The sequence below is a fragment of the Scleropages formosus genome, chromosome 6, assembly GCF_900964775.1.
Source record: "Scleropages formosus chromosome 6, fSclFor1.1, whole genome shotgun sequence".
In the NCBI taxonomy this organism is placed as follows: domain Eukaryota; kingdom Metazoa; phylum Chordata; class Actinopteri; order Osteoglossiformes; family Osteoglossidae; genus Scleropages; species Scleropages formosus.
The window spans coordinates 33,773,180-33,800,916 of NC_041811.1; the positions used below are offsets into that span (position 1 = coordinate 33,773,180).

Consider the following 27,737-nt stretch of genomic DNA (forward strand, 5'->3'; position numbering starts at 1 on the left):
CGAGAAAACAATCAAAACAAACCTAATTATGTTTTCTCCTCAGTGAAGCCCAAAGAGTCGGGCAGCTTCATCAAGGCAAACAATGTGACAAAAATGTTCAAAACCTTTTGTCACGCCTGAAAATGCAACTAAGTGCACGTAGCATGCCGGGGCGGTCTGAAAGGGGGCGGAGCCGGGGACGGGCCAACAGCAGCTGAACTTAATCAATGCCCCTATTTCTTTCCTGGTCCGGCCAGCGAGGGGGGGAGAGCGACTGAGAAGCCGACGCCAGAGAAGACCCTGAGACGTTGGAGAATCAGGACACGACACCATCCCCGCACGCAACCCCCCCCCCCCAAGTGCCCCCACGACCTACCAGTTCCCTGTGCCCCCGTTCCCCGCCTCCATTCCCCTGTCTCGACCCACACAGCTTTGAATAAATCCCCCCTCCCGCAACCCTCATGACTGTGCCGGCACTTCTTCCTTACAGTGCGTTATTTGAGATTCACTCCGTTTTATCAATCTATCGACGTTCCACCAGAAAGATGGAAGATGGAAAAATAACAAGGAAGTGGAAGTCCGGGTAAAGAAGATCAATGTATGAAATTTAATTATCCACGACAAAGTTGAAATTAAAAAAAAGGCACAGTTCTCTGACACAAATCGTGCAGAGAAGCACTTACGGCGCACACTTCACCCTCCAACTACAGTACAACTACGGTTCTAATTACCAGATCAATCCAAATTCCAAACCCCAGCACTGGCGGTGAGAAAAGAAAACGGGGAGCTAAACAGAAAGCAACAGATTTGTGTTAAAAGCCCCTTTAATCTTCGGAAGTCGAAATTTAAATTCGTCACCTTTAGGAAAGACGACGTCTGACAGCTCTGGAACCCACTTGAGAGCTCAGATGCCAATGAGCTTAAGCTTGGCCCCGAGAAGATCCACTCGCAGTTCATTTGTGACGCCTCTCGACCCAATACAAACAAGGAGCGTAACAGGTGAGCAGGATTTCTCAGCACCAGGTATGAGCAAACAAACAGGAAGCCATCTGTTGACTGTTGGCTAGAGCTCATTTTACCAGCTCAGCAGATGGGTGGTAGGTGGAGTGTATGTCTGTGTGCGCGTAGGTGGGGTGGCACGGTGGCACAGCAGGGTAGCGCTGCTGTCTCACAGCATCGGAGGGGTTTGTGAGGACATGGGTTCCATCCCCCCCTCAGTCTGCGTGGAGTTTGCATGTTCTCCCCCTGTCCGCATGGGTTTCCTCCAGGTGCTCTGGTTTCCTCCCACAGTCCAAAGACATAGTGATCAGGTAGACTGGTGTGAGTCAGAGAGAGAGAGTGTGTTCCCCTGATGTATGGATGAGTGACCCAGTGTAAGGAGTGTATCTAGCAGTGTAAGTCACCGCGGTGAATAAGGTGTGTGGGCTGGTAATACTACATAGCGTTCATTGGAAGTCACTTTGGAGGAAAGTGTCTGCTAACCAAATGTGTGTGTGTTGGAGGTTCTACAATTGGAATGAAGCACTTTGCTTTTTATAGTTACTGCAGTTCCCTTATTAGCCATCATCACCTTTTAACATGTTGATTTATTGTGCCATCCATAACATTCATATTCATGACGAGTCATAATTTCCTCCTGAAGTTAATCAAAATATGAAAAAAGGCCCAGTCTCCAGCGGATGAATTATCAAATCATTTCAGACTCCTACAGGTTTCTAATTGCCTGCAAAGTCTAAGAGGGCATCGAACTCAGTCAATGTTGGACATAAGTTTAATAAATTAAACACTCATAAAACAGACTGCAAAAATTAAACGGCACCTCAGGCGAACACGGTACATCTATAGTTTCCATACTTTGAGGACATCTGCATTTGAAAAGTAGTTTTTCTAAGTAATGTTCAATTGATGAATTCAATAAATGCTTTTGTTTTATAGAGGACTCCAAGATAGTCGGGGAAAAAAAAAAAACTGAAGCACAATATTTTGTTTAACAAACAAGACAGAACCAGGTATTAGGGATCTGTGGAGTTTGCATGTTCTCTCTGTGTCTGTGTGGGTTTCCACTGGGTGCTCTGGTTTCCTCCCACAGTCCAAAGACATGCTATTCAGGTTCCCCCATAGAGTGTGTGTGTTCCAGTAATGTATGGATGAGTGACCCAGTGTAAGTAGTATATATCTAGCGGTGTAAATCACTGCGGTAAATAAGGTTTGTGGGCTGATAACACTACATAGAGTCCATTGAAAGCTGCTTTGGAGAAAGTGTCTGATAAATAAATAAAATGTAAAGTAACATTTATTATTTTACCGCTCAGAAACTATATAAAACAGAAGACTCAAAGTAAATCCAAACATTTATTCTGCTTAGAAAATCTATTTGATGTGAGATGGTGCAGTGAATTTACTACAGTGTACAGATGCTGAGCGAAATTACAGAAAGACATAGGAAGACCAACAGAAATTTGAATTCAAAGTCGAGAGCAACACACCCTGGAGGTGCGAGAGCTACTCGCACGCCTTGCAATTAAACCATCATTTTCTCGTCAGAGCGGACTATGCTGGGACTTTGCCACATCCTTATGAGTGAGGTGAAAATTAGATCTGGGAGCCTGTTGACCCAACTTACAGTATATTAGCACCACAAGGTACAAAAGAAGAGGAAAAAAAAACGCTATTTAAATAAAGAGGAATTACAAAAAAAAAAAAAAAAAAAAAAAGTGTTTCACTGTTCTGCTCATGTCTCTTGGTCAGCTATTACAGCTGCTGAGTTTACCATTCTCTGGATGACAATGTACAGTGATCAGGGTTACAGGGACCCCAACCTCTCACTGGGTCTCAACTTGACTTCTTGAAGAAAAATGAGGATGAACAAGAAATTACATTTATTTACTTAGCAGACACTTCTCCAAAGAGACTTACAATGGATACTATGTGGTGTTACCAGCCTACACACCTTATTCACCACGGTGATTTACACTGCTTGACACACTACTTACACTGGGTCACTCATCCAGACATCAGTGGAACGAACAAACGAACACACAATGGCTAAACCTGAACAGCAAGTCTTGAGTGTGAGAGGAAACCAGAGCACCCAGAAAAAACCCACACAGACAAGGGGAGAACATGCAAACTCCACACAGACCAAGCGGGGGTGGAACCCACACCCTCTCGCACCACCCAGGTGCTGTGAGACAGTAGTGTTACTTGCTGTGCCACCTGCAACAATAGAGGGAGAGGAAAAAAGGTGCGTGAACATCTATACCCCATTTGTGCATCATTGGTGCCCATGTTCTGCAATTTGTCATAATGATTCTTTCGGTTTGTTCTCATTAGTTGCCTGATCCATCATTCACATCCAGCAAGCACCAGCCAGGATAATGGAGAGGGAATGACCATGGGATAATATATACAAGTAAGAATCAGACACAGGAAGAGAACCTGCTGAGTCTTCGGGGAAGGTTAAAGAAAGAAGTAACGGGCAAGAGATAGAGGAGGAAGCAACTGGAAAGTCTGGTGAATGAAATGCAGGGGCAGACAGCCTACAATTTGGATTATGATGCAAAGGTCACACCTAGAGTCCATACATTCCTCAAACTACGTACTAGATTCCCATTCAGAAAGCAGTGGGACAAAGAATTACACATTTTTAAAAAACCCCCCACACACCACCAAAGAACCCTCATAAGTCCTTGCACTCATTCTCTGTCACCTAGTATGTGCACCCTAGGGATGTGAACCCTGCTCTGGGACATAGCCACTGCTTGTAGATATTTACATTTATTAATTTTGCCAATGCTTTTTTCCCCCCAAACTTGGTGTTAAGCTACTTACAGTTATTTGGGTAATTTTACTGGAGCAATTCAGGGTAAGTACCTTGCTGCGACCTTTAGAGTACAAAGGCAGTGGTTATAACCACTATGCTACCAGCTGTTCCACTGTAACATGAATGTGTAAAATTAATGAAAAAATATATCAGAAGACAGACTAGTTAGATGGTCACACTAACGTGGGTTTGGAAACTATGGGATGGGAGTCAAGTCAGGAGACGCCCGGACAGAGAGGAAAAATACAATTCCATCATCTGTTTCCATGCAGAACGTGAGGCTCAAGCCCCAGGGTTACATTTAATGAACAGAAGCCAGTGCTGGTGGGTGGGCTTGATTGTTGATGCGAGTTCAACACCCCCCCCCCCCTCCCGCCGCCAATGGAAAGCAAGGAGAAGCGCTCGCTTTAATGCGATGGTCCTACCAACCAGATCCCTCAGTAGAGAGAGCAGGAAGACGTCCAGTGCACTTCAGCAAAAGTCTTCTCTTGGGTAAAGATGAATCAAAAACCGCCTAATCGTATTTCCTTCCGACGTGCATCTAGAGAGGAATCAAAATTCCAGCCTGAATTAAACAGACATAAGTTTTACATTTAGCTGATGCTTTTTTTTCCCCCAAAGCAACTTAGTGTTATTGTTATTTATCCATTTATACAGCTGGGTATTTTTTTTTTTTTTTTTTTTTTTTTTTATAAACGGGAACAATTTAGGGGAAAGTACCTTGCTCAAGGGGACTACAGCCAGAGGTGGGGATCGAACCTGCGACCTTTGGATCCAAAGGCAGTAGCTCTAACTGCTACATTACCGGCTGTCCTCACCCGCAGATTGCTCTCATCTTATGACCTTACGTCATCCAGCCATATAGCCTTTCAGTAAAGTATTATTAAATATGTTACCGTAAATGTCATTTATAAAATGCAGCCACTCCGACACACACATCTGGGTTCCGTCCTGACTGACCACTCGGATCTCGAAATAGGTCGAAGTCGGACGTACAGCAAGGCACGTGCGAGTTGTGTACCTGTACAACGTTCTTTTTATTTTTTTATCCGACTCAGTTCCTATAATTTAGCTTAACAAGCTTTGACATTTTGACTTTTTTTTTTCCTCTTTACCTTTTATTAAGCTTCTTCAGTTCGTATTTCATCATTTTTTTTTTTTTTATGTTATGCAATTTTTATCGTGATCACCTCATTTTTGTTTAACCAGTTTTATGAATCGACATCGCTCTACTACGGTGCATTAAAAATTCTTCGCTTTATTTATAACCTTCTTAGTCTTTTCATGATTTCACCAAATGGTACAGTAGTATATTTATCATTCTTTAGTTTCTATTTCATCATTTTAAAGTATTTTGTGGAAATATAAAAGCGTATCGTACATATGTAGCTCTTGGCACTGGCAGATGTATGACCAAGCATAATTTATGTTTTCATATATTTTTTCTTTTAAATTTACACAGTCCCCCCCCCCCAGATGTATGTACACATGGTGGTAAGTCGCATAGGTTGTAAGTAGGGGAGTTTGTATAATAAAAGAACACAGTGAAAACACAGGACAGGAAGGTGCCCTCTCTCTGTAAAGAAGTGGAAGTTATCGCCTACACGTCTAGATTCGGGTCCCGCTGCAGAAATGAGCGATTTCGACACCATCGCTCTCGGCTTCTTTCGGGACGGAGGACGCGAGCAGGAAGCGCACAGGTACAACGTCCCCGCATCAAGTTCACGAAAGGTCGTCTCCTTCGGCTGCGGGGCTTCAAGAAGCGAACGGCAAACGCGCGCTGCCCCGAGGCAACACCACAAATGCTCATTTTAACTAATTGCACGCAACCCAATATATCGACACGCGAACAGCGAGTGTGCGGCGTTAAGAGCGTCTAAGGAACTCAAGGGAACAGCAGCGACCCCCTCCAGAGACTCAGTCAAATCAATAAAGGCTGGCTGCCAATCCTACCCCATCGTCTGGGTCAGCGGTCGCAGCGGGGGTCTTCATCTTGATCATCATTCCACTTATATACCCAAAAAAAGTGGGGGCACTTCCAGACATCTCTACGGTAGTCGGCTGCTCCCCCCCCCCCCACAGGGTGGTGGGTGCAGAGCTATGAAACGCACAGTCACCTGAACACACCACTCATAATCGTGCGGTGGCGCGGATGTGAAATCTCATCCCTCTATAGAGAGCAGATGCATTACTTGCTGCATCCACACAGGCCTTAAATAATTCAATGAAAATGCCCAGGGAGACAAAGCATCTTAAATAATCAGTATCTGAAATAATCAATATGTCTAATCGATACAGGACTTTACACCGAGAGCGCCGGGGGGGATTGAAAATGAAGAGTCGGAGCCAATGCTAGGAAAAATAACCAGAGTAAAGTACCGTCTTCCCCCATCTCGGGGAGGTAATGCAACCCAGAAAATCCCTTTGCAAGATTAATTCTCATAAATCAAAGACATAATTACCATTAGGTTCCAACGGTAAGAATTCTTGTACTTGATACGTTTATGCTTAAGTCACCAAATCACGTTAAAATGGACAGAACGAGGGAAACAGACAGTTATAACACAGCATCGTACTTTCCCTCCATTAATTACATTTACGTTTATTCTTTACATTATTTACTTTAATTACTCTGGATTAGTGTACGGCGGCACTCTACCTGCACGTTACACTTAAAGTGTGAGCTTCCTCTGGGTGGTGCGTAGTGTGCGAAAGTGTGTGTTGGAAGCTCTGTCGAATTAGCCCTCGATTTTAAATTTACATTTGTTTATCAGACACTTTTCTCCAAAGCGACTTCCAATGAACTCTACGTAGTGTTATCAGCCCACATACCTTATTCACCGTGGTGACTTACACTGCTAGAAACACTACTTACACTGGGTCACTCATCCATATACCAGTGGAACACACACACACACACACACACACACACACACACTCCCTCTGTCACTCACACACTACAGGGGCACCTGAATAGCATGTCATTGGACTGTGGGAGGAAACCAGAGCACCCCAAGACTTCCACTGCTAGATACACTACTTACACTTGGTCACTCATCCATACATCAGTGAAACACAAATAATAGCAGTCATTTACTAATGAATGTCACTCACAACCCCCCCACAGGACCCCAAACTGGGGTCATACATTTGTTCTGTTTAAAGAATGACTGGCACTCTATTTTATGAGCTATTATTAGTTGTTAATGTGAGGTCACTTAGCCCGCTAAAGGCGACCACCACCCTGGGATCATTTGTTTGCACCACGGTATCAGTGTATGGTGAGCCGCATGACGTCGCACTGAAAATATTTGTAAAATTAATATCTCAATTGAAAGGCAGAGAATAATGAAAAGAGTGCCTTTTGTGGATACAATGAATTTCATAAGTTGCCAAATGCTCAATAAATCTAAAGATTAAGGGAAAGGGAAGACAATTCGGTGGTATTTTATGCATGTGTTGGCTGGGTCATTGCCAAGATCTGCTTCCATTCATTTCCCGTCGCTCATATTTCAACCATGAATTGATGAGACCCCAACCGATTCCCCCTAAAGCAGAGGCGCGGTTTACTGGAAGGGTGGGCAAGGGGGCGCAGCTCAATGCAAAGTAAGTCATTCTGCAAATCCATGGGTATCAAAGCAAGGTGATCAGAGTACATTTTCTATACGTGTGTCCACACACACACACACACACACACACACACACACACACACACACACACACACACAGCATCCATCTTTTACGAGAACATTTCACAAATTGTTTCTATTTTCAATCACAAATAAATCACAGGGACGGTTTTCCTGACACCCTACAGTGATTCATATTTCTCTCATTAATTTGTTTATCCTTTCAGGGTTATTTACAATGCTGGTTTGTATACTAAGCCATTTACTATTATTTATCCATTTATACATATGAGGAATTTTTAACAGATCAATTCAAGGTAAGAAAACTGACCGAGGGCAGTACAGCAGCTGCTGAGTTGTCCCATAAACACGGGTAACATTCCTCATCTTTTTATTCATCACCCACATTCGGGAACGGCGGACACACGCTGTAAACACCGTGGAAGCAAGTTGAATTAATTTGGTCCCACAATCCTACCTGGAGCGTGTCTCAAAACTGTACCAAAATCCCATCGAAGAAAGCAATCAGTTTTTTTTTTTTGGGGGGGGGGGGGACAGCAATCAGGGTGAAGACAAGAGCGCACGTGGGAAAAATACTTTCGGTCACAGTTGATCATGACTTCACACTGTTTGAGGGCAGTATCTGCAATGGGAGTTGCTTGCAAAAAAACTGGATCTTGGTTGGTTGATGAATTAATGTTTTTATTAATAAAAAAAAATCCACTTACCCTGTTGCTTTGGAGAAAAGCATCTTACAATGTTTGGCTATTTACAATTATTTACCCATTCATACAGCTGGGTAATTTTACGGTAAATACCTTGTTCAAATGGGGGCGTGGTGGTGCAGCAGGTTTGGCCGGATCCTTACTCTCTGGCGGGTCTAGGGTTCGAGTCCCGCTTGGGGTGCCTTGCAATGGACTGGCATCCCATCCTGGGTGTGTCCCTTTCCCCTCCAGCCTTATGCCCTGTGTTGCTGGGTTAGGCTCCAGCTTACCGTGACCCCGCTTGGGATAAGCAGTTTTAATCACACACACCTTTTTCAAGGCTACTACAGCAGTAGGTGAGACTTGAACCAACAACCTTCAGAGCCAAAGGCAGCAGCTCAACCTGCTACGCCATCAGCTGCCCCATCATCATTTTAAATGATGTGGACGTAACCTTTACAAGTACATATGCAAATTACACCGTACATAAAACATTAAAGGAGAACCAATGGAAAAGGATCATATGAGTTGACGGAAGAAACAACACTAGAAAACACACACACACACACACACACACACACACACACACACACGCGCCATGTACCCCTTTTCTCATGGCAATCCAATTTGCTCTCACCTCAGACAGATTGCTTCTCCAAGCAGTAGGAGGAACCACTTTCGTTTCACTTCAGACACCGCTGTTTTGTTAGGTTATCTAACAAAACGGTTAAAGATCCCAGGGCGCCCACCAGTTGGTGCGGATCCGGAACCCTAACGGACACACCTAATTACTGCGAGATGTGGTTACAAACTGTAATTGGGTGCATTGGGCATTGGGCAACACGGTAATGAAGAACTCCAAAGCACCGAGGAGGGTGGATGAAATAAGACGGAACCAGCGCGGTCCCAGCGGACCTATATCCCGGACAACAAGAACCCAAGCAGGGGGAGGGAAGGAGGGAGAGGAGGAAAAAAATAAATAAAATAAATAAATAAATAAATATCAAAACAGAGGAAGAGAAATGGGCGTTGTGTCTTTTTACATTGCATCTAATTGCAATGAGCCGAACGGGTCCGACGCCGACAGCATCAGCACATTCGCTGCCGAGAGCCCAGAATCCTTGTCTAAAAATAATCAGGCACTCGGCGCTGCTGTCTGTTATAATGGTAATCCATTGTGGAGGCTTTGAATTCCATCAATTTATAGATTCCCTCTGCACAGCCTGGGGGCTGGGCTGTTCTCCCGTTCAACCTGGAAAGCACACACACACACACACACACACACACACACACACACACACACACACACACACACAGAGCGCGAATGCGTGTGTCACAGCTAGAGCGTACGTGCGCATCCCATGACGGGTACGTACAGGCAACTGGAAAAACAGTTGCAGTGTAAGCAGCTCCACATACATGTGCGCCCATTGTATTCGTGACAGGAGGGGGCCCAGAGGCCGTGTGGAGCCCCTCAGTCATTAGGATACCCATCATGCTCGGCATCTGCTCAAGATCGCCGAGGCAAGACCGAAGGGCGGAATGAGCGGCGAATATTGATATGAATCAGCCCAATTGCCAGAATCTCAGTCTAGGGTTTCCCGACTGTTGATAAAGGTGTTGAAACAAGAGGCGTAGACATCAGAAAGGACAGAACTGACAGGTGTCCAAGTGAAGGATAACAAGCACAGCACTTACAGGCTCTTCATTCTCACTCATTTACATTCAACACTTTTCTCCAGAGTGAATTACATTGTCACCCTACTTACAATTATTTACCCATCTATACAGCTGGGTAAATTTACTGGAGCAATTCAAGGTAAGCACCTTGCTCAAGGGTACTGCAGCTGGGGGGGATTTGAACCTGCGACCTTCGGATCCAAAGGGAGGAGCTCAAAGCCCAACGCTACCAGCTGGCCCACAACACAATGAAAGAGGGACACACAGAACAGGCCACAGGCAATCCTGCGTCTTCAGACAACAACCCAACAACAAAAAGACCTAAAAAGTGAGCCAACAAAAAGGTTCGAGGCCCCGACTTCCCACCTGCAGCACCTCTCCACCCCAAACCCACCCAGTACCATACTCCAGCTGAATCCCGATTTCCAGCCAACGTACAAAACTGGAGCTGCTGCTGCTCCTCTTCCACAGTAAAAATCCACTATGAACGCAAACCCGAATACATATAACTAAATCACCTAATAATATACGTGCAACTTCTTTTATTCCTTCCACTCTAAGTTAGACACAGAAGTTAAGACTCATAGCTCCTTTTTTTCCTGGCTCTATATGGTAATGCAACCTTTCAAAGGAAATTTTGTTTCCATGAAGGTAAAGATGAAAGATCTAATGTACAGAAATACATTTTACAAAGTAACAATCTCATAAATTAAAAACTCACCATAAGCACGTGCGTGGACTGGCTTGAGAAAGGCAAAGCCCATCTGTGACATTTAAATAAATTAATTGGAAAATAAAAGCACGATGGTGCAAAACCAAGGACGCGAACACGCGAGAAGGTGAAACCGTCAGTGACAGAACACAGCCGAGAGTGCGGGTACATTGTACCCACAATGCACTGCGTCTCGCAGGCTCTCGCGCAGCAGCTGAGTCCAACTTTCAACTACGGTCTCATCCTATTGCACTGGACCGAAGGTCGCAGACGGGATACATGGAAATCCAGGCCGGTTAACGATAAGTGCTTTAATAATCTTGAAGCAGATATGTGAAAGACTGGATATCGGGAGACCAAATATTAGGGATGAGCGTATTCACATTCCACGAGCTTTCCGTAAACATAACCCTTGATTATACCGACAAGTTACATTGCTCCTGCTCCCTCAAACCCCTCATGTGGTCCACAGAAAGTGCTCATAACCCTTCACTACCATCCTCTCACCAACAGATCAAAACTTGCTCCTTTCGTCTCGCAATAACAGATCAAACTCTCATTACTGTTCTCTCCCAATAACAAAATCAAACCCCCACTACAATCCTCTCTCTCTCGCTGAATAACTGATCAAAACACTCACTACCATCCTGTCTCTCGCAGACATAAAACTCTCAATACCATATGACAGCTCACATTCCCAGCACCGGTCCTCGCACCCCCTGGGATCCAAGCACTGCTGTGCGAAACTGCCGGATTTAGCCGCACAGGTGGGACTGCGTTCTCTCAGGTAGGCCACCAGAAGGACCCAGGAGCGCCATCTGGAAGTAACGGTCTAATGAAGACTGGTAAAATAGACAAATGTAATGATGTGTTGCATACCATGTATCTATCAGAGACTTTTCTCCAAAGCGACTCCCAATTAACTCTATGTAGTGTTATGAGCCCACACACCTTATTCACCGTGGTGACTTACACTGCTAGATACATGACTTACACTGGGTCACTCATCCATACATCAGTGGAGCACTTACTATGTCACTCACATAACTATGCGTGAACTTGAACAGCATGTCTTTGGACTGTGGGAGGAAACCAGAGCACCTGGAGGAAACCCACACAGACACGGGGAGAACATGCAAACTCCACAGACTGAGCGGGGATTGAACCCACATCCTCTCGCACCACCCAGGCGCTGCGAGACAGCAGCACTACTTGCCGCGCCACCGTCATTCCCCAGAATATCATATGAACTCCTACCGAAGAGGAATATTGTACCTTCATAGCCCCCCAAGTCCCTTCAGTCACTCACGTCGCAATGGGCATGTAGATGTTCACTCTCCCCCTCCACATCGGTTTAAACTGATTATTCAGCGTCATGCAACATGACATTTTGTCCCGTATAAAGACACATTCATCATAAAACTATCAGCTGACATTTGTGAAACAAGACACATGAACATTTTGTCATGTGGGACCCGGTGAGCAGATGTATTTAAAAAAAAAAAAAAAAAAAAAAATTTGTTTTTGCAGTCACACAGAATAAGGTGTGAGATTTCCTTCTCTTGTAGTAACCTGACCTAAAGCATAATGAGCTTTGTATATATATACCTCAAGGAGACCTCAGGGGTTTATGTGCCCATGGGTGTTTCAGCTGAGATCCCATGGTGTGGATGCAAATAGAGTCTTCGTACCCAAGGGAGGAGAACCCAGGACAAACATGACACCTGGTCACAAATAATGAATCGCCCACCTGTCAGGAACCTCTCTGGAAGTAAGATTAACCTAAAGGGGGATGGTGTTCACAGCAAGGATGGAAGCCTCATCAGCACCTATCAAGCTGCACTTATGATGCCACGCCAGCTTCCTTTGGGAGTCTTGGCCCCACTCTCAGCACCAATCTGTGCGCACACACATGTACACACATCATCCAGCTCATTAATGGAGATTAACGAAGGGGACGTATCGTGACCAAAGCACCCATCAACAGGGACTCCCATCTCAGAGTGGAGCTGGGGGATATCTTCTCACTGCACTCTTTCCCACTGCATACTGCTCTTCTCATTCCCTCATGTTAGCACATTTCTTCTTCCTTGAGCAGAGGAAGCAATGGAACTGATCATAAAACTAAAGTGATCATAGATGATAATCAAGATCATAAAAAGTCTGTGTGCAGTTTGCATGTTCTCCCCATGTCTGTGTGGATTTCATTCTGGGGCTCTGGTTTCCTCCCACACTCCAAATACATGTTGTTCAGGTTCCCCCCTAGTGTGTGAGTGACACAGAGAGAGAGTGTTCCACTGATGTACGGATGAGTGACCCAGTGTAAGTAGTGTATCTAGCAGTGTAAGTCACCACGGTGAATAAGGTGCGTGGGCTGGTAACACTACCTAGTGTTCACTGGGAGTCGCCTTGGACAAGAGGCTGATGAATAAATGTAAAAATTAATTCAACTGAGAGACCCCAGAACAACCACAAAAACAAAGAATCACTTAAGTTGAATGAAATTTCATTTTTCTATTGGGAAGAGAGGTCGCTGAATGACTTTACAGACCCCGTTATAATACACACACCTCTGAAAGGTATTTACTTCGGTCTCCGCACATCTATGGAAAATAATCCAGAGACGGAAGCAGTGGAAAAATATTAAACTGCCTGATAGAATCCAGTTGTCCAGTTCAGCTTTTCTAGCTCTCAGTTGGAGTTTGTGCAGGAAGAGTCTTCGGTCACTTTTTGCCATCGCCTCCCTCTTCGATCGCTCGGCACTGAATTTTAAACGGAGCAATTGAGGGTAAATACCTTACTCAAGGGTACAGCAGCTGGAGGCGGGAATCAAACCTGTGACCTTTAGGACCAAAGGCAGCAGCTCCAACCACTACGCCACCTGCTGTCCTCACACACGGTCTGCTCTTGTTTTACCACGGTCTTACATCATCCATCATCCTAACCCTCCAAACAAGTTCTGACAAAGGTTTGGGTCAGCACCAGTAACTCTAGAAAACCCTTGTTTGCACTGAAGTCGTACCGTACTCGTGAACTAATGGGCACCGGAACTATATCAGACGAGGAACGAACGTCACGTCTAATTGTGAAGGTGAGACGCAAACTTCGGCGGCTGCTTCTAATGACTGATGGGGGAAAGAATGCGTGGACGTGAGTGGTAACAAGTTACATTTACTCTGGTAAATTTCTATAGAAACTGTACTCCGAGCATGCACGCACGCACGCGTTTGCGTTTACAAGAACCAGATTTGGATTTTGTGCTCCTCGTAAGCAGTTGAGCGAGACGAAACCAAACCCGCCATGTTATAACGTTTAATAACTTTGGTTATAATTGCCCATAATCGGCAATCATGGACGATTCAAATGACGTCATCCTGGGAGCGCAAATTAATTGGCTTCGTTTTCACGTCGTCGTCAACAACCGCTTGTCCCGAGCGGGGTCGCGGCGAGTCGGAGCCTCACCCGGCCACACGGGGCGCAAGGGCGAAGCGGGAGGGTACGCCCCCGGGATGGGACGCCAGTCCATCGCAAGACACCCTAGGGCTCGAACCCCTATCCTGCCAAACAGCGGGCACCGGCTCAACTCGCACCCCTCCACATTGTTTTCGTTGCTTTCTTACATCTTTACTATTCAGTTTTGTTTTGTTGCATGAAATTTTGAGTTAATACTTGAGCGTTAAGTATCATATGCAGTTTGGTATTAAGTGTATACTCAAAACATCTCTGAGGTCCAATTCTTTTCTCATCTCCTGTCTGCTCCATAAGCTTACACTACATTATCTGTTTAAATAAACAAACAAAAAAAAACTCCCTATCAATTCTATACGCAGCTATTCGTTAAATGTATTACGGCCAAATGGTTTTGGACTAATGGACTTTACATCGAGAATTGTGTGCCTGCATCTATACGTCTCCATCCATCGATGAAAGGCATTTTAGTCCATTTTACCTCACTTTGGTGAAAGACATCTGCTGAATGAATAAACGTAGAGTAATTAATAAAGAAAAAAAAATGACCTGTTGTGCTGTGATCACTAATGTTAACGACCGAAATAACTGCACATTTTAATGGGATCTGGTAATATTTTTGCATAAATCAGTGCAAATTTTGGGGCTCAAACATTAATTTTTCAGACTGAAGCTTATTACCACATCTTTGATTTATTAGAATTCTCCTTACAAAGGGTTTCTACGAATAAATTACCTTTGTGAGAAACTTTTTTAAAAGAAAAAAAGTACTTTTTCCTGTTCTATTTCACACCTTGTTACCTTTCTGTTCCCCCCAGTAAATGCCTCTCCTAAAACCAAGTTTAATTGCCAATAACTAATTGTATTGGCAAAGGGACTTAATGTATTGAAAAGACACACATATGAAATTAATAAAAATAAACAGCTTCAGTATAAAATTGTTTTAAGAATATTTAAAACCTAATTTGAATCAAGGCAATTGAATACTTGAGCTTGTTTTTACTCAATATTTCTGGAAGGGTACTTGAGGTTTTTCTTTTTTTTTTTTTAAAAAAATACAGGCAGTCCCCGGGTTACAAACGTTCGACTTACATACAACCCATAGTTATGAACCACCCCCTGTAAAGCCTGCTATATTGAATTATTTGAGTTACATACAATGACTTGTAACAAACAGGTGCTACTCTGATGCACATCAAAACATTGCGCATCTACAGCGGTTCAACTCGTGGGCATGTGATCCTGAGGTAGGACAAAGACTTTGCTCTTTTCAGTTGGACCACGTTGCTGTTAAGTGTCTCGTATGTTACTGTATTTGGTGTTTTTTTTTTTTTTTTTTACCCTCATAACCATGGCACCAAAGCGTAAATGTGATGCAAATAATGATGATGCAAAGAAATGGAAAACGTTCATGACGCACTAAAGTGGAAATAATAAAGCAATCGGAAAAAGGTGAATCGCCAACGAACACTGGAAAAGCGTTAAGACTACAGCCGTTCAACGATCAGGACAATTTTAAAGGACAAAGTTAAAATAATGGAGGATATAAAAAGTTTTGTCCAGATGAAATATACAATTATCCGACTTGCGTACAAATTCGACTTAGGAACAGAAGTCGTTCGTAATTCGGGGACTGCCTGTAACTACATTTACTTGAGTTTTTTTTTTTTTTTTTTTTTTAAAACTACCCACCTGTCGAAGCAAACGGGCACATTTAACATCTCTTGTAATAAATCAACATTTAAAATGGAATCTGGAGACAGCTAAGAGAAATAACACTCTACACCCTACGAAATATTGGCTTTAATTAAGTTAAAAATCAATTTTGGTTGCTATTGTTCCTGCAAATATAAATGAGGTAAACCACAAACTACAGGGCTGGGAAAGGGGGGGGGAGCCATTTAATATTAAGAGGCAAACCGGTTAAGGTCTACATGAAGAGTTTGCGCTGAACCGTCTGGTACGTGACGGATAATGGAGGGAGTCTCAGCATTTATAGCCACGTTGACACCGACATCCAAGAGCACCAAGCAGAGACAGAGAAAAGTCCGGTATTTACTTGCCAGAAGCTTCCCGACATCTCCGCTAACTTCACAAACATCATAGCGCCGCTCTGCCACGAATGACCTTATTAATCAATCAATTTATCACCATAAATCAGGCCTGTTTTCCACTGCATTGGCAAAAACCCACGATCAATCAATTAGCTCCGCGTTCACGGGAGCTCAAGACTTCCCTTCTGGAAGATGGATGACTCGTGAGGAGGGGAATTTATCTATTTAGGCGTCAAACACCAGGGCTGCTTGACTTGTATAGTCTACATGTATCCCACACACCATTGACTACAGAAGATTAAACACCATCTACGGTTACGCACACTGCTGGAGCTCAGGCTACGGTCACGACCATAAATAGGGGTAGAAGCAAAGACCCGCAGCTCGTTTACCTCTAGGTTACAGATACCAAGTGACGACAAGGTAAAACTAAAGACGCACATCATCTTTGACAAAACACAACCCACCTTCATGTGCCGTGAACAACCATTTAGCGATTTACCCATTTATACAGCTGGGTAATTTTACTGGAGCAATTTATAGCAAGTACTGTGCTCAGAGGCACTACAGCCTGAGGTGGGGACCATGCCAACAACCTTTGGGTCCAAAGGCAGCAGCTCTAACCACTAGGGTACCAGCTGTCCTTGTTTTACCATGACCTTACATCATCCAGTCATACAGCCTTTCAGTGAAGTTCAGCGGAAAGATTTGCAACTTTCCTGAATTTCTTAAATGATCCCAATAACAAATACATTTAACTATTAACAAAATTCATGCAATTTTCTTAAATATTTCCGTAAGACAACAAATACATTGATGTACAGAAGCGTGATGTTTTGTTCAACAGGAAAACATGTAATTGAGTCTCAGCCCAACAACCATTCATTAATGAAAATGTTTAACGTTCAATTTTACTGCAGATTCAATATTACTATTATAACAATTCATATAATAATTCATACAGCTGATGCTGAATGAATTATGAAGCACAAGAACCAGGTCCTTCAAAGTCAAAGCTTTGCAGAAGGGAAACACGCGGCCAGTGTTCTTGTGACCCGACTTTCTTTAAACCTCAATTCTGAGTCGTGTAGGTAAGAACTACACCTGGACATATTCCTAAGGGACCAGTCTGCACATCACAGGCAACACCTCCGTAACTGAAAGCTTGGAAAGAAAGAGAACTGCCTCCTCCGGGTAAATCCTCCGGCAAATTCACTGTTCCAAAATAAACGGTGCATATGGTAGATGTTTCAAGACGGTGCTTTGGTGCGATCCACCTGACCACCACCTGCTCCAGTTACACCATCAACCATGAGCACATCCTGTTATTTCTTTAAAAAAATATCCAACAACCACTAAGGATAAAGATGCTAAAAAGAATTACTTAGCAATTACCTACAATACCCACCCCACCTCCACAAGAGACACAGGATATAAAGAGTTCGACAGGTCAGAGAACGGATGGATGTTTGCCCCGGAGCAATGAGGTTTAGGCAGGAAATGTGCGAGAAGAAGCCAACAACGGTCCTGTCAGCCTCGTGACAGTAAATTAAACCACCGAAGCCAGACCCTGCATCAGCCAGCGACTAGCTGGGCTAATTTAAACACTGTAATTTACACTTGGCAGGTGTGCGTCTGTCGAGATTCCAGCAGACGGGACAGAATTAGATCATACCCACAACGCAATTAAACACACGAGCGGGAACTAATGTAAAACCGATGAGGCCTGTGCATATGGTCAAGGACATTTCGGCATGTTACCTTCCGAGGGAACTTCTCTGAAGATGTTGCTTCAGTCCTGAGACCATCAGAGTCTGAGGTCACAACGTGGACTACCGAGATGCGAAATTCACGGGTCGCTTCGACAGCAGGTCGGGTCGAACCGCCCCCTTACGTGGAAGTCGTCTGTATCGGGAACTACGGGAACAGGAAACGGAGGGGAAAAAAGGTTTTAAAACAAATGTACTTGGTTTACTCTGATGAGCCTGAGGCAAACGACTGCAATAAAAGCATGGACGGGTTTTTACTCCAGCAGGGTATTTGTGACCAGTACAGAGCCAACATTAGCCACGCAACACACACATTTGTTGGTCGATTTCCACTTTAACATAAATGATCTCTAACTCCATTTACCCCCCCCCCAAAAAAAAAAAAAAAAAAAAATTTCCATTTTAAAGAGTAACTTTTGGCACTTTTGTGAGGACACTGGCAAAACAAACTGTACAGACACCCCTTGCATAATGAATGTCCCTTTCAGAAAGGAAAAAATGCCTTTTTTTAACCCGAAAATTTGCACATGAAGCCGATGAGCACTCCTACATTCCTTTATACCATAATAAAATTTAAGCACAGGTGGTCCCCAACTTACGATGGGGTTTCGTTCTGAGAAACCCGCTGTAAGTTGAAAATATCGCAAGTCGAAAAGGCATTTAATACAGCTAACCTACCGAACATCACAGCCTTGCAAACACGCGATGGTCATTACAGGTTTGCCGCCGCTGCCCAGCATTGCGAGAGAATATATAATATAGAAGTATGGTTTCTACTGAATTTCTATAGCCAGCTCACCTTCGTAAAGTCGAACCATAGTAAGTCGAGGAGCGCCTGTATAGAGTTTAGAAAGGGACATGTGATCAAGGTTCTCCTGGATGGTCAAAGGCTCAGCCCACAGGACGATGGGCTCAACACAGAAGAGCGTTATGCTACAGCGCATATTCCAGCTAGGTGAAGCGTTAAAAAGATCAAAAATTCAGGCCGAGCGTAAAACAAAGGCAAAGAAAAAAAGTTACGCGTTCCCACAAACGCATCGGACAAGCAGGAACGCGTATTTCTTAATACAACAAATTCTCTCCATCCAAGGCTACGAGCGACATGCGTATCCTACAGCTCTCAAAACGGAAGAACCCGCTGACGACAAAAAAGTATTTTCTGGCAGGCAGCAACCAACGGAAACAAGACAATGACCTTCGAATTGATCTGCTTGCAACAATTTTGTTCAAACAGAGTCTAAACCAGTAGCGATCCAGTACTCTGTCAGTACGAGCCAACATTGTGTTTGATAAGGTGAGAGAGATGCTGTAAACACTGCCACCGTTCTTGTCCAGACAGCAAGCCCATAATGTTTTGAATTGGCAGCTGATTGCGAACTGTGTGTTAAGAGCTTCTCGAGAGTTGAAGAATGACTTTTGGGGTTTTGGGGTTTCTGCTTCAGAAAGGCTGCTCCCCCTAGAAGGGACCATCTACTTCTCAAATCCTACCCACTTCCATTCTCCACGCCTCTCTAACACACCTCCACACATCAATACACATCAGTAAGGACAGCTAGCTTTAAGATCGCCTCTTATTTTTACCATCCAGAACCCCCCCACCCCAAGTCCAACTCGGCCCAACAAAAGAGACGTTGTCTCCTCAGCTAAACGTTGCACTGTATCATTCCTTCCGTACCAATTTCCTTGTTGTTATTAACGTTTGGGCTTGCAGGGTATTCCAAGCCCGCCGGAACAATTACAGCGTGACGAACGATCCATCAATGCCATCCATCAAGGCAGCCCTGACGGGAATCCTATACGTGGGACAGCAAGTCTTGCGTTCTTCCATCCCCCCACCCCTGCCACCTGCCACAAGGGTCCCATGTTTTAGTATCCATGACAACACATGCATCACACAGCAGGCCAGACAGCTTTCACTGAGAGGCCTTGGTGTCTATACGAGGCTCAAAGCCACCAGGACAATGAAAGCAACTCAAGGCCACCTGGGAATCCAGAGCCTGGATTATGCATTAACCCCATGCTCTGAAGCAAAGCTGGAGGTTCAAATGTATGCCATGACCACTCACACACACTCAAAAAGGCTTGGAACTCAAACAAGCCTGCAGATACAACATTCTCTTGGAACTTTGATTTCACACTTATATTTTTGCAATTGGCAAATAGAGTTTAAAACATGGACATTCAAATTCATATTCTCAATGCAAAATGGTTTAAGGACAGCAGGACTGAAATATGGGAGAGCATAAAAAACTGATTACATTTACTCATCTAGTTGATGCTTTTCTCCAAAGCAACTTAGTGTTAAGGTTACAATTATTTACCCATTTATACAGCTGGGTAATTTTACTGGACTAATTTAGGGTAAGTACCTTGCTCCAGGGTACTATAGTTGGAGGTGAGGATCAAACTGGTGACCTTTGCATCCCAAGGCAGCAGCTCTAACCACTACGTTACCGGCCATCCCAGTTTTAAGATTTTGTCACATACAGTTATATAGACAACCTGTAGTGAAATGAATCTAGTCAGCTCTGTAGACTGTGCAAACAAGACAATTTATTTAAGAGAAAAATATTTTAAAAAAAAAAAAAAGGGGGACTATAAGTTAAAGAAGAAAATATACAGGGAACAATTAAAGCTGAAATGTAAAAAAAAAAAAACTAAATTTAAGACTTAGAGAACAAAAAATGTGCAAGGCACTAAATATACAATATGCAATAATAAAGTGCAATGTGCAGCACTGATGAATAACATTATGCCACCGGAGTCCTTAAAGTGCAGGATGTGTCCAGTTTAGATCTTTTACAAATACTAGATAAAGAGAGTTTTATTGAAGCCCCAAGCCTGTACAAAACACAGGTGTACCTGATGTTATGAACATCTGATTTATGAAGATGCAATTTAAAAATTAACTTGGAAGTCATTCTACTTATAAATTTCTTGTAGAGCAAAAATTCCTTGCAGTTCCACTTCCCACCCTTAGGGGCAGCAAAACCCCCAGATAAAAATCAAAATTCAAAGCTATGGAAAAAGCAGCAGTGGGCAGCATCATGGACTGATTTCATGCATTTTTTTTTAACTTACTATTCAGATTCTCACAGCACTGTCTTGCACAATACAGCACTTTAAACAGGAGGTTGTGGAGTCGTCCCCCCCAAGTCATTCAAGCAACTGACATTTGCTCATAATAAAATGCAATAAAGTTGCATCTCATGCTTCATGTCTAAAGTTTAGAAGAACAGTGAAATTCTGCACTGCATCAGCTGTTGAGGGAAATAAGACACATACTTACAGCTCAACAGTTCATTGTAGCTGTATCTGATGTTAGCGGCCCTTAACTCATAAATAAATCAAATGATTAAGCTCCGGCGCCAAGGTTTTAATCATTGCGATGCAGTGGGTGGACTTACGAACGATACCAAGTTACGAACCAACTTCCGGTCCCAATTACATTCCAAAGGTGAAGTACAGGTGTACCCAGAAGAATCATCCTTTTCATCCATCTGGTAGCTGTTTGCTACGGCACACCTTGTTGGAGCACAGACACAAGAAACACAAAATTGGGCCAAGATGCAACAGCTTAAGGTCGCAAAACAAGCTCTTATTCACGATGGCAGATGGAAGAAAGATTTAGAACAGCATAGAAACAGTGGACTAAACCCATAAATGGCGGAAAACATCAGTTCTCATGAATATACTATACGTGCAAAGCCGCAAAACTAAATAAATGGAGAAACTCCTGACCCTGATTATAAGAATCAAGAATGAAACATGAGAACTGCATTGGTTGGGGATCCATTCCAGCAGTGAGAGAGCAGACAAAAGACAAGGAACCAGAGGAGGAGGTGGGTAAGGACTGGAAGCTCATCCCTGGAGACAAGTGGCAGGGGAAAAAAGGATGACCGTGCACGCACACGCACACGCACACACACCAAAAGCAAAGCAGGTCAGTGCAGCAATGGCAGAAAACAGGGACAAGCAGACAGGGAGGCCAAAAAGGGCACAGAGCAAGAGAGGTGTTCGGGGGGGGGGGGGGGGGGGGTTTCGCATTAAATGATATTGGCGTAGAAAAATACAAAGCCTAAGTGGGACAAAGAAAATATAACAGTAATAAAGGTGACAACAGAAGACAATTTTATTATTTTTCAGAGTGGTGAGACTGAAGAGAAAAGGTCTTAACACCGCAGATCGTGGACAAAGGGAATTATTACAAAGGAGGGACTAGAGGGAAAGAGTTGCAGGGGGTGAAGGGGGACCCAAAAAACCTTTGCGTGGAGGAACAGATCTGCTGCATTACACCTCAAATAAAACATCACCAGGTGAGACTGGTGCACTTGCACATGTCGACCCGAGGTCACGTGATGGAGAAGCAGGCACCTCTCCCCAGGTAGAAACCTTTGCCAAAAATAACCAGCCAGTTAATGCAGAGCAACTCTTTCCCTAGGAACTATGGGTCCTCCCCATGCCCACAGGAGTGTTTTAGGGGGGCACTAGGAGATGACCTGCTGTTCTTAGACCACAATTCCACAGTCAGACCTCATGTCTTGTCGAGCAGCGGAGATGTGGAGGCGTGATCCCTTGGGTCCTTCAAATGGGCGAATACCGTCACATCCTTTACATTAGCAGGAACAGAAGAGTGTGTGTGTGTGTGTATACATGTTCATCCATGCACTATGGCAGAGGGAGGGACAGTAATCAATAGAAGGGCTGATATAAATGGTCCTCCATAATAGCGAAGTCAGCAATGGACACTGACGGTTGGCTACGATTCACCACATACTGACAGCTAGTAACTGCTGATGGAGATTTTTTTTTTTAAAGCAAAATCTCAGTTTTTCACTCTGATTATTTTCACAATACACACAACTCTGCGCCACCTTGTTTACGCTGCTGAAAAAGCATCTTTTTAAGGGCTGAATGACATCCAAGACCAACTGAAAAAGCACCACAGGAAGCAATGCAGACGACATGATACATCGATTAAATCATTTAGACGCCTTAACTGACAGATGGCAATATGGCAAAGGACATTAGAAATGGGCCATTACCAAGACAGAGGTCACTGAATAGGAAAGTGACTCATTTACATTTATCTGACACTTTTCCCCAAAGTAACTTAACTAATTAGCTCAACATTGTATTTACCTATTTATACAGCTGGTGGTAACTCTACTGGAGCAATTTAGGGTAAGTACCTTGATCAAGGGTACTACAGCTGAAGGTGAGACTCAAACCTGCAACCTTTGGGTCCAAAGGCAGCAGCTCTAAACACTACACTACTAGCTTCCCTTCCAAGGGAGGGCGTGTGTGTTTAATACCGGCTGGCAAACACACCGAGGGTGGAGGAAAAGGGACCCAAAACGGACACAGATGAGGAAAGGGGAAGCGCCGCTGTCGGCACACGCTCCCCTACTGAAGTCATGCCAAGAGTCTTTCGAAGAGCAGGTACACGGGGTCCTCAACCTAAACACAAGCAGGAAAGAAATCCATTCATAACTTGAATTGTTCTTAAATCAAACCCCCGTCACAATCAGTAAAAGCTTGTTGACCGATTTATCCCTAAAACCACGTGCAGATTTTGTCACCCTGTAACCTACTACTGACACACAAGCAAAAGACAGGAGCTGTAGACACTGGGGAAGTCAGTTAAAATAATCCGGTCCCGCTTTCCAGTTGCATTTGGCTGTTTTACCGATGACTAGGTTGCATGTGTTCTGCAACACATTTTTGATGTAAACATTAAAATAAATGAGAAATAAAACCATATAAGACTTTATTATGGCACAGCGAGTAGGGCTGCTGTCTCACAGCGCCTGAGTGGTGAGGGAGGATGTGGGTTCGATCCCCGCTCAGTCTGTGTGGCATATGCAGGTTCTCTCCGTGTCTATGTGGGTTTCCTTTGGGTGCTCTGGTTTCCTCCCACAGTCCAAAGACATGCTGTTCGGGTTCCCCCATTGTGTGTGTGTTCCACTGGTGTATGGATGAGTAACCCAGTTTAAGTAGTGTATCTAGCAGTGTAAGTCACCGCGGTGAATAAGGTGTGTGGGCTGGTAACACTACATAGAATCTATTGTAAGTTGCTTTGGAGAAAAGCCTCTGCTAAGTAAATGTAAATGCAAATACAGTTCCCTGTAAATTTAAGTAACCATTAAATAAATAAATTGGAAAAATCAAAATATCTGTAGTACGCGGACCCATTGTACACCACCGTATTGAATTAGCAGAGATAGCAGCATGACCAAGGTGCTCCCGGGGAGGCCCTACTCGGCCCGCCACGCACATCAACCTCCGCAGGGTAATGGGAAGCGGCACCGGCAGCTCTGCTCCCATTAGGAGCGCTGACAGATATTATACTGGCTTTTTACATCATATCATTATTGGATTAAATACTGCGCCCAGGAACGCGCTGCAAATTTTTCACTTTCGCCATGCGGAGAAAGGGCTTTGAAACACTTGTCAGAACAAAGAATGCATTAGAGAGCCATCCCATCCACAGTAAGGCGTGTCAAGTCGCTCCGGAAAACGGGAGGGACTTTAACCAGCTTGACATCACGCTTATCTTTAATGCCAAATCCCTTTTTTTTTTTTTTTATTATATAAGAATTTTCATCTTTTCTAGCAGCAGAGAGGCACTAATAACAGAGCTCAACCAACCTGCCCTGTCGCCGCCCGACGCAATTATGCAGCTGTTTATAATAAAGCAACTTTTAATTTTGTGCATTTCATTTTGTGCAGCCACACTTCGCACGGGGCGCAGGAACGCCACGATGAATTATTCAAGAACCGAGAGCATCCTCTGATGTTGAACATTAAGGTTAAGCTTAAACTTGGCACGGCGGCGAGCTTCGGAATCACAGACTCGCAGCCTGGAATAATTATCTGTGCAACCAATTTTCCTCCAGTGTGCAGAGAACACCTTTGAAATCTCGGGCGCGAGGTGGCTTTATTTATTCATAATTCATAAAGTATGCATTAATAAAACTTCATATTTGCATATCTTAAGGTTTCATGGGTGACACACAGACATGAGACTTTTTTTCCCCCCTACATTTGCTTTAGCCTTACTTTCCCTAAGGGCTGAAATGCCCATTCCCTCCCCCCCGGACTGACCTTTCAACAGACGAGTCAATCAATAAACAGGAAAAAGACAAAATTAAGTGGGGGGGGGGAATAAAAAGCAGAAAGTGTGTGTCTTAAGCACAATGAAAGCACTGAAACATCCTTGCAGAAGTGCAAATAATGACACAATCCTTTCTTTTCTAGCTGTTACAAGCACACTTGCACATCAAGACTGGAGAAGAAAACACTTATTAATTTTTTTAAAAACGGAAACATTTACATTTATTCATTTAGCAGACGCTTTTGTCCAAAGCGACGTACATCTCAGCAAACGTACAATTTATGCATTACATTTGTCTGACACTGAAAACTTGAGATCTGCCAAACTGGGGAAAAATTTTGCATATATTTAACACCAAAATTGGTTTATAAACAGATGCGTTACAGCATCAGTTACAGATGCAGCATAAGGACACCTATATACTCCGCTATAGAGCAATACAATATAAAGGGTAGCATTCAATATCTTGCCTTTTTTAAAGAATCGGGCTGAGTCATTGGGTTCCTGCATATGAGACACACTCAGTATAACTTTTGTTTTTTAATTTAAAAAAAAAAAAAAAAAAAAAAAAAAAAAAAAAAAAAAAACACTGATTTTGGCAGTGCTTCTTGGTACCTTCATTATGTGGCGAAGTGTGTGGACGTGCCTGCGCCGCATGCAAGTTTCTGCAAAAGACACTGCTTGTTGAACTAAACTGCTTTTTATCTCTTTATTAGAGACGGTAGAAGCGCTTTATTATTAAAACCCAGCCCTGAATATGAAATGAACCCGAGGAAAGAAGCGGCGTTTCGCCTCGCTACAAACATCGCTCCACTAATGCCTCGTGTCACTTTGATTCGAAGCGCTGAAATTCAAAGTTGTCACGCTTGGAAATAAATGAGTTTTTAATTATATTTCTGGAAGGTAGCCGAGACAAATGGAAGCGGCAGACTGGATTGTATGCAGGGGGCGGCGAAGGGAGGGAGACGGTAAAGGAGCGAGTAACCAAACCCGGCAGACCCCTCCCCCCCCACGGATGCCCAAGAAACACGGGTGTGAGAAGGATGGATGAAGTTGATACCGTCTCCCTGCGGGAGACCATCCCTTGGTGAAAGGGCAAGCAGGTCGCAATGGAAATTAACCTCCGACCAATGAGCAGCCGGCCCCTCATGAACACGCCCTCCGATCGCCTACAGCCGCCCCCCAATAGGACCTGAAGGTCTTGGAACGTTCAACTCATTTCCACTCCCAACATGTTAAGCAGGTAAATGGCACCGATGGCAACTCCAACCCCATGCACAAGTGGGGAATGCTACAGTCCAAGACTTAAGGAGATGTCTAAAAATCACACACGTAACCATACAAGGAAGGAGGATGAAACTGATCAAGGACATGGACGTGCAAACTTGAGCTAGACCAAGTCCCGGGAAAGACCCTCCTGTTTCACCTGTGAGGAAAAAAAACTAAACATGCAATTAATTCAGCCAATGGTTGACATGAAAGATGCGCCAACAAGAGCTTAAACCCCACAAAAGATAGATGAACTAAGCCACGGTGCGAGTTTGTCCGTACAGAAATACAGATGGACCCAAAATCATTCTTCTCTACACTTACAGGTATTCATTTATCAGACTCTTTTCTCCAAAGCCAAGTCCATCTCTCAGGAAACACAATGTGTTCATTACATTAGAAGAGACAAACCCAGACGCGTGATTGAGTGCAGTTTGTTTCTTTCCACCATATGAACCAATGTTCATCACACAAGGAGCTGCATAAAACTCAGAATATCGACGATTCCTGATCGCCTTCCTACTACTTTTTTTATCTTCCAAATACAAACATCTACATACATTACAGGAGTATGTACTCTACAAAGCAGAGATCGAAAAGCAACGGCGTGTGGAGGAATCTCAGCTCGAGCTCCATACATGAACATCGCCCTGCCACCTTAACCCTCAGCTCCAGTCTCAGAGGTGGAGGTACTACTTCACATATCACCACTTTCAGCTCAAGAAACCCAACCAACTGCAATAACCGCTTGTCCCGAGTGTGGTCGCGGGGAGCCGGAGGAGACATCGGGAGCAAGGCTGTAGGAGTGGTGGGGGCACACCCTGGATGGGATGCCAGTCCATTGCAGGGCCACAACGAAAGGTACTGGAGCAACTGCAGGGCAAGCGCCTTGCTCAAGGGCACCACAGCGGGAGGGGGGGATCGAACTGGCAACCCTCGGAGCCAAAAAAATACAGTATATTCCATTCAGAAAGTTACAAGTTATGCCCTTAATATAGTCCAACATGTATTAAGCAGTAATTATCTAGTTCTATTTTCTAAGAAAACAAGTATTTTAACATTCCCTATTTGACAGAGTACTAGCACTGGTCAAATAGGAAAAAATGCCAAAAATTAACTCAATTGTTTTCCCTCCCTAATGAGAAAGCTAGGTAGGATGAATTAGCCCGGTTTACTGAAAGTAGGACACTTGGGCAAGAGAAAGTTCTGAGGAAATCAAGAATAAGCCTATTTGCTGAAGGCGCAACACCAGCGTCAGATGGAGGAGGGGTTTAGGCGGGGAAAAGGGGTCGGGGGAAAAAAGTAAAATGTCATCATTCAAAGGGTAATTTAAATGGAAAAAAATTCAATTCTGAATAACTCAAATGTAGGCAGACATCACATCGTTCATCAGAAGTAGATGAAAGGTATCAACGATGATATAAGCAGACCTATAAATGGTCACAACCAAGATTCAGAAACGGGCCATTTGCTCCTTACCCCACCGAGACATACAAGGAGCTTTGAGGAAGAAACTGCCTCAGACCCTGGAGG

The 27,737-nt window shown here is 43.8% G+C and overlaps 1 protein-coding gene across 3 annotated transcripts in view; it reads right to left on the reverse strand.

Moving 5' to 3' along the window:
• The window catches only part of LOC108936260 (homeobox protein cut-like 2), a 70,291-nt gene that overhangs the window by 33,026 nt on the left and 9,528 nt on the right, over positions 1–27,737 (reverse strand). For all 3 annotated transcript variants that reach the window (XM_018755566.2, XM_018755548.2, XM_018755556.2), the window contains exon 2: positions 17,811–17,966. The gene's annotated coding sequence lies outside the window, so the exon portion shown is untranslated. The remainder of the gene's footprint in view (positions 1–17,810; positions 17,967–27,737) is intronic.